This window comes from Pleurodeles waltl, chromosome 4_1 (genome assembly GCF_031143425.1).
Source record: "Pleurodeles waltl isolate 20211129_DDA chromosome 4_1, aPleWal1.hap1.20221129, whole genome shotgun sequence".
Lineage (NCBI taxonomy): Eukaryota > Metazoa > Chordata > Amphibia > Caudata > Salamandridae > Pleurodeles > Pleurodeles waltl.
This window is the reverse complement of record NC_090442.1, coordinates 32,673,737-32,685,822: the sequence shown is the minus strand read 5'-3', so window position 1 is coordinate 32,685,822 and position 12,086 is coordinate 32,673,737.

Sequence of the window (12,086 nt, the reverse complement as noted above, 5' to 3'; positions counted from 1 at the left end):
AGCTACAGAGACACCGTGTGTGGCTGATTGGTGACTCTGGTTACCCCAACCTGTCGTGGCTACTGACCCCAGTGAGGAATCCCCGGACCAGGGCAGAGGAACGGTACAATGAGGCCCATGGGCGAACTAGGAGGATCATAGAAAGGACCTTCGGGGTCCTGAAGGCCAGGTTTAGGTGCCTGCATATGACAGGGGGATCCCTAATGTACTCACCAAAGAAGGTGTGCCATATCATCGTGGCCTGCTGTATGCTTCACAATCTTGCTTTGCGACGCCAGGTGCCTTTTCTGCAGGAGGATGGTCCAGATGGTGGTGTTGTAGCAGCTGTGGAGCCTGTGGAGAGTGAAGAGGAGGAAGACGACGGGGACGACACAGACAACAGGGATACAGTCATACAACAATATTTTCAGTAGCACACAGGTAAGAATCACCCACGCCATATTACATTTACTTAAGGCCTCATGCGTCTCTACTGTCTGTGTTTCCCCCCAGTTCCTGTTCACTGATTTGTGACTTTCCCTTCCCTTTTCAGAGCTGTATGACCCACTGCGTGACTTCAGCTTTGTTTGCCCATGGACTAAAGCTTATTGATCTTGGTATGTTGTCATCACAAAGTAACTGGACATTATTGCACCGTTATGTGTATTACATTTGTTAAGAATACAAGCAGACTCCTGTTATTTTAAGTGAAATAAGTGATTTATTTTAAGTGCTACATATAGGTACATGATTGTAAAACGGTGATGGGTGGGGGTGGAGTAATGTCCATGGCAGAGTCCAGTTCTCAGACGCACAGGTGCATTGTCCATATGCCTGTGGAAGGATGGAGCAGGGGCAGTCAAAGGTTGGACAGGGTGACAATGTGGGACAGTGGGATGACATCAGGGGGTATCTTATGCTGGCGGGGGTCTTGCAATCCTACTCTGTCTTCTTGTGAGATCTCAGGTTCCGCTTGCGGGGTGGTTCTTCTTCTGCAGGAGGTGGGGTTCTGGTGGCCTGTTGTTGTGTGGGGGCCTCCTGTCCTCTAGCGCCGGCGGAGGTGGTAGGCTGTTCCGGGGCTGGGCCAGTGACAGGGGCCCTGTGGGGTGCCACATGGTCCCGCAATGTGGTGACTATCTGGTTGAGGGCCACGACGATGGTCCCCATTGCGGAACCGATGTTCCTCAGTTCCTCTCTGAACCCCATGTACTGTTCCTCCTGCAGTGCCTGGATCTCCTGGAACCTGGCCAGTACCGTCGCCATCGTCTCCTGGGAGTGGTGGTAAGCTCCCATGATGGAGGAGAGGGCCTCTTGGAGAGTCGGTTCCCTGGGCCTGTCCCCCCCCCCCTGTCGCACAGCAGCCCTCCCAGTTCCCCTGTGTTCCTGGGCCTCTGTCCCCTGGACGGTGTGCCCACTACCACTGCCCCCAGGTCCCTCTTGTTGTTGGGGTGGTGGGTCAACCTGGGTGCCCTGTAGTGGTGGACACACTGCTGATTGACGTGTCCTGGAGACAGAGGCATGGGCCCGCTGGGTGGGAGCTGTGCTGGTGTTCCCAGAGGGGGTTGGGTCTGGTGTAGCCTGTGGCTGTCTGTGGGGAACCGACTGTCCAGAGGTCCCCGATGGGCCGGGCTGGTCATCTGGGTCCAGGGAGACAAAGCTGCTGTCATCGCTGGGGCCTCTTCTGGGGGTGGGATGGACATCTCTGTACCCTCCTTGGCGGTGTGGTGGCGTTCGGGTCCTGCAGGGGTATGAAGGTATGGTTATTGCTTCTGTGTGTGGCATTTCGTGTGATGGGTGGGTGTCCGTGTACCCAAGTGCAGGCATTCCCTTGTGGGGGCTTTTGTGAGGGTGGCTTGTGGGGGTGATGTGTGTGTGCAGTGGGCATGCTTTGGTGATGGGTGTCCATGCTTTGTGGTCGCATGCAGGGCTAGGTGTTGGGATGGGTGGGTTGTGATGGTGAGCCATTTGCAAGGAGTTGGTGTGATGGGGGTGGGGGTGAGGGTGGGGGTATGATTTGGCATGTAGGTGGGGTGGGGGGAATGAAGTAGTGGAGATTTGAATTACCAGAGTCCATTCCTCCGCCTACTCCTGCGAGGCCCTCAGGATGCAGGATGTGCAAGACTTCCTCCTCCCATGCTGTGAATTCTGGGGGAGTAGGTGGGGGTCCGCCGCCAGTCTTCTGCACCGCAATGTTGTGCCTTGATACCATGGAACGCACCTTCCCCCGTAGGTCGTTCCAGTGCTTCCTTATGTCATCCCGATTGCGTGGATGCTGTCCCACCGCGTTGACCCTGTCCACTATCCTTTGCCATAGCTCCATCTTCCTGGCAATTGTGGTATGCTACACCTGTGCCCCGAAGAGCTGGGGCTCGACATGGACTATTTCCTCCACCATTACCCTGAGTTCTGCGTCACTGAACCTGGGGTGTCTTTGGGGTGCCATGGGGTGGTGTGGATGAGGTGTAGGGTGGCGTTTGTGGTGATGAGTGTGGTGCGTGTAGTGGTGTGTGGTGTTTGGTGCTTGGATTCTGTGTGGGTGATGGTGTTGTGTGCCTCTGTGTTGTGGGTTTGTCTATTCTGTGCTCTCTCTCTAGCCTTCGTCAATAATTTCGGGTCGTAGGGGTTTGTGGGTGATGTGGGTGAGTGGTGTCAGTATGTGTATCAGGTGTTTGTGTTTCAAAATGACCAATGTGGCTGAGTTTTCTATGTGTGTGTGTATTTTGACCGCGGCGGTGTGTACCGCCAATGGAAAACCGCGTTTGAAAGACCGCCGCGTGGATTCGTGTGTCGTGATAGTGTGGGCGTATTTCTGTTGGCGTGACGGTGGAGGTCTGGTCATCGCCATCTTTTCGCTGACCTTTGGTATGGCGGACTTTTGTGGATGTCGGGTTTTTGGAGGTTTGCAAGTTGCGGGTCAGAATGACCGTGGCGGTTTACCGCGGCGGTGTTATGGCGGTTTTCTGACCGGCGGTAAGCGCCTTTTACCGCCGAGGTCAGAATGACCGCCATAGTAATGTGTTTTATATGTCCTGACAGTGAAATATTGCTAAATTCGTTTTTCACTGTTGCAAGGCCTGTCCCTCTCATAGGTTAACATGGGGGCTACCTTTAAATCTGATTAAAGTGTAGATTCCCTTTGGGAGCGGATGGACATGTGGAGTTTAGGGTCTCTGAGCTCACAATTTAAAAATACATCTTTTAGTAAAGTTGATTTTAAAATTGTGCGTTTGAAAATGCCACTTTTCGAAAGTGAGCATTTTCTTGCTTATACCCTTTCTGTGACTCTGCCTGTTTGTGGATTCCCTGTCTGGGTCAGTTTGACAGTTGGGCTGGTTGCACCTCACACTAGACAGTGACACAAAGGGAGCTGGGGTGTAGCCTGCATGTCCTGATGAGCCATCTGTGCTAGGAGGGAGGGGAGGAGTGGTCATTCACACCTGAAAGGGCTGTGCCTGCCCTCACACAATGCAGTCTCCAACCCCCTGGTGAGTGTCTGGGGCCTGGCCTGGGCAAGGCAGGATTTCACATTCCAGAGACTTTACTTTGAAGTAGGCCTACTTCAAAGGAGAAATTGGGTATAAGAAGGGCACCCAAAACCACAGACTTTAGAAACACTTCTGGAACCAAGAGGAACCTCTGCCTGGAGAACAGCTGAATAACTGAGGAAGAAGAGCTGCCCTGCCTGTGACTGTGCTTTGTGGAGCTATCCTGCAGTTGCTGCTTCTGCCAGAGTAAGAGGGCAAAGACTGGACTTTGTGTGCCTTCCATCTTGAGAAGAAATCTCCAAGGGCTTGATCTAGAGCTTGCCTCCTGTTGTTTGAAGTCTCAGGGACAGCCAAGACGTCTCTCTGCCAGCACCTGGAGTCTCTGGAGAGACTCCTACTCTGCCCTATTGTGCCCATCCAGTTCCTGGGACCCTGAAAGGAGAAGCTGGCAGCCTAAAGACAAGAAAATCCACGCACAGAGCGCCGTGCGGGGAAAAGATTGACGTGAATCCGATCTGCGGCTGAAAAAATGACGCGCCGCCGGCTCCGCAGCTGAGAAACGACGCTCGCAGAAAACACGACCGAAGAATTGACGCACGGAGAAGGAGAAACGACACGCAGCATCGCTGACGGAACCTGCGCTGCGGGATTTTCGGATCATCGTGCGGCTGAATTTTTGACTCAAGTACCGCCATGCGGAGTTATTTTTGACGCACACCCGCCCGTGCGGGGTTATTTTTGACGCACACCAGGTACATTTTCCCTCTAGCAGCGGTAGTGTGTTTTTAAAACTACTTAAAGACTCTTTTTGATTTTTAATTGATACCTTGACTTATGTATGGTGGATTTTTGTCATTTTGGTCTTGTTTTGATTAGATAAATATTTCCTATTTTTCTAAACCTGTGTTGTGTCATTTTGTAGTGTTTTCATTAAGTTACTGTGTGTGTTGGTACAAATACTTTACACCTAGCACTCTGAAGTTAAGCCTACTGCTCTGCCAAGCTAACAAGGGGGTAAGCAGGGGTTAGCTGAGGGTGATCCTCTTTTACCCTGAATAGAGTGAGGGTCCTTGCTTGAACAGGGGGTAACCTGACTGTCAACCAAAGAACCCATTTCTAACAATCCTAAAAACCAGGTTGGTTAGAGTCTCAATGTCAACTAGAAGAAATTCTGATAGTAATGTAACCTAGAGCTGATCAAGCTTTGAAGCTGCTTGAAATAACATCTTGTTCAACCACAGTTCTGATGCCATTGATTTTAATCCAGAAACAAGAGGTGTTCAGTTGATCGCAGGGCACCTTAGAAGGAGCTGTCACTCCATAAGTACATAAGAGATAAACTATTAATGTGGAGCAGATTTTTGTCCTTTCTTAATCAAGACATGTGTATGCCATCAGTCTGAGTCGTTATTATGTTGCACAGAGATCGCCACAACAAAAGTAGTAACCCACTGAGCTATCTACGTAAAACACGAATCGGCCATACATGTATACAAACTTGCATGTTACACCCTTGCAACAGGGGCATTAACCCTTAATGCTGTTTTTTTTTTAAATTATTGTATTGTTTAACAGGAAAAACACATTCAATACCCAATAATGTGCTTTGGTCACAATTCTGTATACATCAAGTATCAAGAACACATTTACCATAATATGTTAATTGATTTGGAACAGTGTGAGTGAATGTGTGTGTGTGTGTCTGTACGTGTCTGTATGTGTGTGTGTCTGTGTGTAAACCCTGAGACAGAAAAGATGTTTAAAGCATGTTGGTATATTACAATGAACGAGGTGCACCACAATTGGACTGTACTGAACAATTACCTGTTTTTCTGCTTGTAATCACTTGTTTGTGTGTAAGAATTTTTCTCCTGTAGTCACAAATGCAACCTGCAATAGAAGAAAAGAAGTGGATTGATAACTCCATTTACCCAGCACACCCCGATTCCCACCAGGAATGTCTACAGAATTACCTTGCCTTTGTGGGTCCTCAGGCCTGCTGGCTCAAATCCAAGGGCCAGATGTATCAAGCGTTTTTGCATTCGCAAGCGGTGCGAATGGCCGTTTGCGAATGCCAAAATGCCTTTCAGTATGTATGAAAGGCATTTGCTATGCAATTTTAAGGAATCGCCAAAATAGCGATTCCTTAAAATTGCGAGCCCGTTTAGAGAATCGACAATTTGCGAATCTCTAAATAAGAAATCGCAAATAAGGAATCCTTATTTGCGATTTCTTAAGCACATGTATCAAGCTTTTCCCTAATGCGAATTGGGCATTAAGGAATCGCAATTACCACCAAGTAAAACTTGGTGGTAACCATGTGCAAAAGTAAAAAATGCATTAAAAATTAATTTTTAAAATTGACATGTAGCGCACACATGCCCCTTTGGCATGTATGCACCTTACATGTCCTAACATATTTTTTTGGGATGCAGCAGAGGGGGCCTTAGGCCCCCAGCGCCCTGGGGTTTTGCATTTCCTAAATCGCGAATTCTAATTAGGAATTCGCAATTTGGGAAATGCAAAAAAATTGCAAATATGTGCCTACAGATCCATAGGTGCGAATGGACTCAGAGTCGCCATTTGCGATTCGGTAATAGCATTTGGAATTTTAAAGAAATCGCTATTACCGATTTGCAAATATGATACATACCATTTTGCGATTCTTAAAAATCGCTATTAGAGAATCGCAAAGTGGATTCTTCATACATCTGGCCCCAAATACCTTACAGTTTGACAAAGCTGCAAACATAATGAGCTTGACAGGTCCCAATACTCTAGAGGTAAAACAACTGAATAGTTACCTGGGGTTCCAGTTTAGGCCACGCAGGCACATGTCACACTTTAGCGGCATCCATTAGGCTAAACGGTTAATAGACCTGCATTGTGGTGCAGCCTTTCTCCGGCAGCCACACTCCGCGAGTGGACGAGCTAGGGATTTCAAAGCAGGGACTGAGCCAGATGTGGTCCTTTAGCAGATCCCCAAATCAACATCACATTGTTGAGTTTTTCCTGCACTGTGACTACGATAACACACAACCAAGTTGGCATAAGAATCTGACCTCAAGATATCAAAACTACATCCGAGAGATAGAAGCTAGGCGTTGGCCCTTTGGCTGAATCGGCTGCATTAGTGGAGTTAATGAACATCACCACCAATTGAGATGTCATCCCACCAGTAAAGGAAGTGCATCAAAGAATGCACACAGTCTGACTTACAGGCTTCTCTCATGATGCATCTGCAAACCAACAAAAGGACTGCTTGAGCCCATCTTCAAGACCTAATGAGAACACAAATGGGACAACATTTATGGCAAAACCATTAACAACTTACAAAAAGCACTTGTTGATCTAAAGCCCACTCTCTCTGCATTACTTCTGCATGACACAGACTGTGGCCTGCTAAGGTGCAATCCATCCAACCTGGACCTGAAGATAAGAGCTTTATTGCTGCCACAAGCTGCCAACCTGCCTCAAGAGGCAAATCCCCTGGATCCACATGATGAGCTAAGTGGCTCAGGGAACTCAAAGCGTCTTTCATTTAATGAATAACACAATAGTCAAGAATAAAATAATGCATCAAATGTGAATGATAATCACGCAGAGTGGAAAAGGGAATGCAGCAATGCGTGCCATGGTCAGCAGAAAACAGCAAGAACATCTCTTATATGGCTGCCAAGTTCCTATCATCCTAACACCCGAAAGCTGTTTCTAGGCGCTATGCTAAATTTTAGCAGCAGCAGTAAATAGCAAGCCTAGGGTTTGAGTTTCTTAAGATGCACAGCATACCGCTTTTGTTTGGAAGAATCGAGGGTCAGCTATTCTCTATCACAGCTTTGTCCAGGAATGATAGTGCTTTATCTGGATTGATATTGGCGAGGGATCTCTAAAAGGGGCGTGGCCTATGAATGTACCTAAGAATCCTTTCTGAGAAGTATGGCTGATAACATTTAAACCAGCATCCTGTGCTTCACACAGCAGGCAGTCGATTGACCTTTCTTTTGCTACATCCAACGTACAAAAATGGACCTACGTCTGAAACCAACAAGACCGATTGGCTTTGCTGATGCTTGTTAGCTGCACCAAATACATGAGTAACAATAATGTTGTTCTGTCCCTCACTCCAATTGTCTCTGCAGTCTCTCACTCTGTAAGGCGTGTGGGCCCTTTTCCTCCACATCTTTCTGAATCCTCCATATGCATGTTTCACTCATCGCCTCTTCCCTCTTCAGCGCCGGCTCTTCACTCTCACGTGTACATTCATTCATCCTTCTTCTGAACTTCCACATCGTCCCGCCCCCCAATCACCTAGTGGAGGCACGGCCTCTTGGTTTTCTCATTTTTAAAGTTGTCTAACTCCTCAACACACCTTTTAGCGGTTACAATGTGCACATTGGAGGGTATTGGAGGTGCCGGTAGCGTGAACACCTTTAGGACACACTGACAGGCACTGGGAAAAACTGGCACTGCCCTCTGCCTCAACTCCAGAGCTCTCAATCACATCTCACCATTATCACGAACCCACAATTTCATCTCAATGAGGGCTTCAGGCCACTGAAGGGGGTTGCGTAGTTGTCAGTTTCAGGCTCATGTGGCTGGACATGCGCTTGCAATGGCGGAGTCCTGTAGGGGTAACCAGTCTTCCAGATCCAGGCGCTCCCGTGGCTTGCTTCACACACCTGCCTCAGTTTGTTTTTCTTCTGCACCCACTGGGGGCCTCACAGAACAGGACCGATGCAGAGCAGCCTAGCTCCTCCCAGGGGAAGGGTCATTATAGGTTCACCCCTGAGTCCGCTGCATGACTGTGATTGACGTGAGACCCCGGCAGCAGATACCTTGGTAGGTCTGGTGCCCTTTAGTGGTTGAAGTCCACAATTCCATTGGGTGGAGGCTCTCTCCTTGGGCCAAGGGGATGACACACTCATGAGGAGCTGGAGTACTGCTGGGCTCTCTAACAAATGTAAGAACAATAACTACATTACATTTGTAAAAAGGTTTCCACCTGATTTGCCTTCAAGAGACTTGGGAATGTAGGAATTCATTGCATGGAGAAGCTATAAAACAAACTTCACCCCAGCCATTCATTCATTAACTCACAGGTAGGACCAAAGGGGGTATGATTAGTTTTGTTTCTCTCACAATAGATGGGCACGTTAGAGAGCTACATTCTGCCGTACCCACTTTACAAACTATAAAGATTACATTGGCCGGCTCCTTGGGTGTTGTTTTGTTAAACTTGTACAATGTCTAAAGTTGGTCACTGGCCACATCCAGTGTTTATAGTCTGTACTCGTCCATCTCGTCACTAGTGTCCCAGCAGGGGGGAGGCAGGTTCATTTGGTTTTGGGTGGGGAGTTTGATATACATCCCTGCGGCCTGGGGGATCTTGGGGTTTCGAACATGAAAAGCAGGTTTTACCTCCCAATCCCTTACGTAGGTGTTGCCTGTATCCTGGGCCTCACCTGGAGCACACAGGGGAAGGTTCAGCATTAATGTTGATACGGAGTGACTGTCATCTTGTATCTACTTCAGACATGCTCATAGTACCTCAAGGTGGGATCATTGTGCCAACGTTTAGGGGAAGGGGCTGTGCTTCCATTATTGATTATGGGCCAGATTTATCAAGATTCCGTATTGCGACTCGCAAAATGCGAATTTTAAGAAATCGCTATTTCTGACATGCAAAATGTGATGTATCAAAAATGGGAGTCAGAAATAGCGATTTCTTAAAATTCGCTAATGCAAATTGCGAGTTCCAAATACCGAATCGCAAATCAAAATGCGATTCAGTATTTGAAATTCGCAATTTGCGAAAATGGAAAACCGGCACATCCTGATGACATCACAACCAGGAAGTGAGCCAGCCCATACTGTTCCAGGTGCCCATACTGTTTCCAGGTGCCACACCCACAGGAGCAGACAGAGAGTCACAGAGCAGCACCAGGAAGGATTTTTTGGGAGTAAGCCAGGACCTGACATCAACATGGCCAATGCTGGCAATGGGAAGGAGAAGGGAGACAGGAACAGGAAGCTGAATTTTCTGTGAGCAAGAGTTGGAGGTGCTCACTGAGGAGGTGGCCAAGAGCCATGACCGACTCGTTGGGAAGAGCTCACTGCATGTACCAGAGAGTGAAAAGAGGAAACTTTAGGCTGATATCCAGACCAAAATCTGCGCAGTGGGGGTTGCGCAGCGCTCAGTGGAAGAGATACGGAAGAGGTGGTATGACCTGCGTTCCCGTGCCAAGGAGAGGGTGGCCAGCAGGCTAAAGGAGGCAAGGACCACCGGAGGCGGACCATCCACCCAGACACCCTCCACCCCCATGGAAGGCCTCGTGGAGTCTACACTGCTCCCTGAAGCTGTCAGTGGGGTCACTGACATTGACACTTCCGGCACACCAAGCACCAGCAAAGGTAAGGCCTTTATGTGTATGTACAAATGCCCCTTAGAAAATAGCTATTAGTGCAATGCATTGTGATAACCAGTCCATTCCACATCTTACATACGGCGCAGCAATGCCTTATGGGAGTGGTAGTCCACGACCCTAAGCTGTAAATACCACATATATAGCAACTAAGAGTAAAGATACACAGAGGAACAATACACACAACACACAGTGATATGATGTAAGTGTACATTTATTACCATTGTGCACAAAATCATGATACATCCATAAATGACATGCTGCACATTGTCGTTGCAGATGCCCCAGGCTCAGCAGCAGCAGAATGTGCCAATGTGGGGGATGCTGACACACAGCCACTGTCCGACTCAAACACCAGTTAGTCTTTGTGTATAGCACCAATCAGAAACAGGGCAAGGGTGTTACCTCTCCCTGAGTTGATCCTGGACTCAGATGAGATGCAGGATGAAGGCCACACACCAGCCCCAGAAGCCATATCCACAGGAAGTCAGCAGTCCCAGCCCCAGCGTCATTCAACTCCCCGCAGGAGGCGTCAGGAGGCAGGCACACAGCACACAGATGAAGGCGAGGGCCCATCTATCTTTGGCGGCCTTGAGGCATCCATGCTCAAAGTCCATAGCCTGCAATGCAAACACATGAGGTCAATGCACAGGCAGTTGGTGTCAATTGATCATAACATGGGTGCAATGCACAGGCAGTTGGGATCTTTGAATGAAAACATGTGCAAGCTGCATGAGGGACAGCAAACAGCAGCAGACAACATGAAGGAGCTGACAAATGCCATTAAGGAACTCTGTACTGAGATGAGGCATGAGCGTGTCAGCCACCGCAGGCGCCAGCGGCAATTCATGGGCAGGTTTGATGGGTTCTGCAGATCCCTCAGTCGGCTCGCAACTTCAACTACCCTGATATCATGGCGTGCTGTGGCCACGCAGGTGGAGGCAGCACATAGCAGTCGGGATGTTGCACAGGGACTGGCTCAAATAACTAACGTACTGGACGCAATGCAGACAGCACGCAGTGCTACAACCAGCGAACTGGGTGTTGGGGATACTGAGGAGTCATCTAGCCTCAGCAGTCTTGCAGTCCCCGTGATGGATCCTAGGCGTCGCAGTGTCAGGCACAGTACTGCCTGTGAGCCTGATACAAGAGGTGCCGGCGAGGCCACTGCACACTCAAGTGGAATGCGTGGTCGTAAGAAGTGACATTGAGGGCTACAGGGGACTACCTCGACATGTGGAAATACAGTCACACTATGATGTGAATAGTGTGACACTGTTATTCACTCATTTCTGCCTATGGTGCATAGCTTTGTCCTAGTGACACATATGTTACCTGAAGACAAGGTAATAAAGTTGCTAACTGGAGGAATACATTTCATTGAGGTGGTGGTGTCATTACTTACATCAGAAATGGTTGCGCGTGATGGCAGCACGCCTTTGCCTGCCCTCTGCTGCACTGGTCCTGTCTGCTGGCTGTGAGGGGGTATGGGATCATCATCCTCATCAGAGTCTGGCTCTGTTATTTCCACCGGTATGCCCCTGGTGGTTGCAATGTTGTGCAGGAAGGCACATGTGGCCTCAATTCTACAGGTCGTGTCCGGGCTGTACTGTAGCGCCCCCCACTTTTGTGGAGGCACCAGAAGCGGCTCTTGAGCAGGCCGAATGTGCGCTCCACAACATTGCGGGTTGCCGTGTGTGCTGAGTTGTATCACCGCTCTGCTGGTGTTGCAGGATTTAGATAGGGTGTCATCATGTAGGTGCGCACTGCATAGGCACTGTCTCCTGGAAAGAACAGAGGGTATAATGGTTATCTGTGCCATCTGATGTCACACTGTAGGAGGCTGGCCTGGCTTATAGTGGGTACCAAGGGTACTTACACTCTGTGCCAGGTCCAGTTATCACTTATTAGTGTAGAAGAGGTGTTTCTAGCAGCTTAGGCTGATAGAAGGTAGCTATGGCAATGCGGCTTAGGCTGAACTAGGAGACATGTAAAGCTCCTACTATACAACTTGTATCATATGCACAATATCGTAAGAAAACACAATACACAGAAGTACTAAAAATAAAGGTATTTTATTTTTATGACAATATGCCAAAAGTATATCAGTGAGTACTCGCAGTATGAGGATAAGTTATATACACAAGATATATGTACACAAACCAAAATTAGGTAAGTAATAGCAAGAAAAGTAATGCAA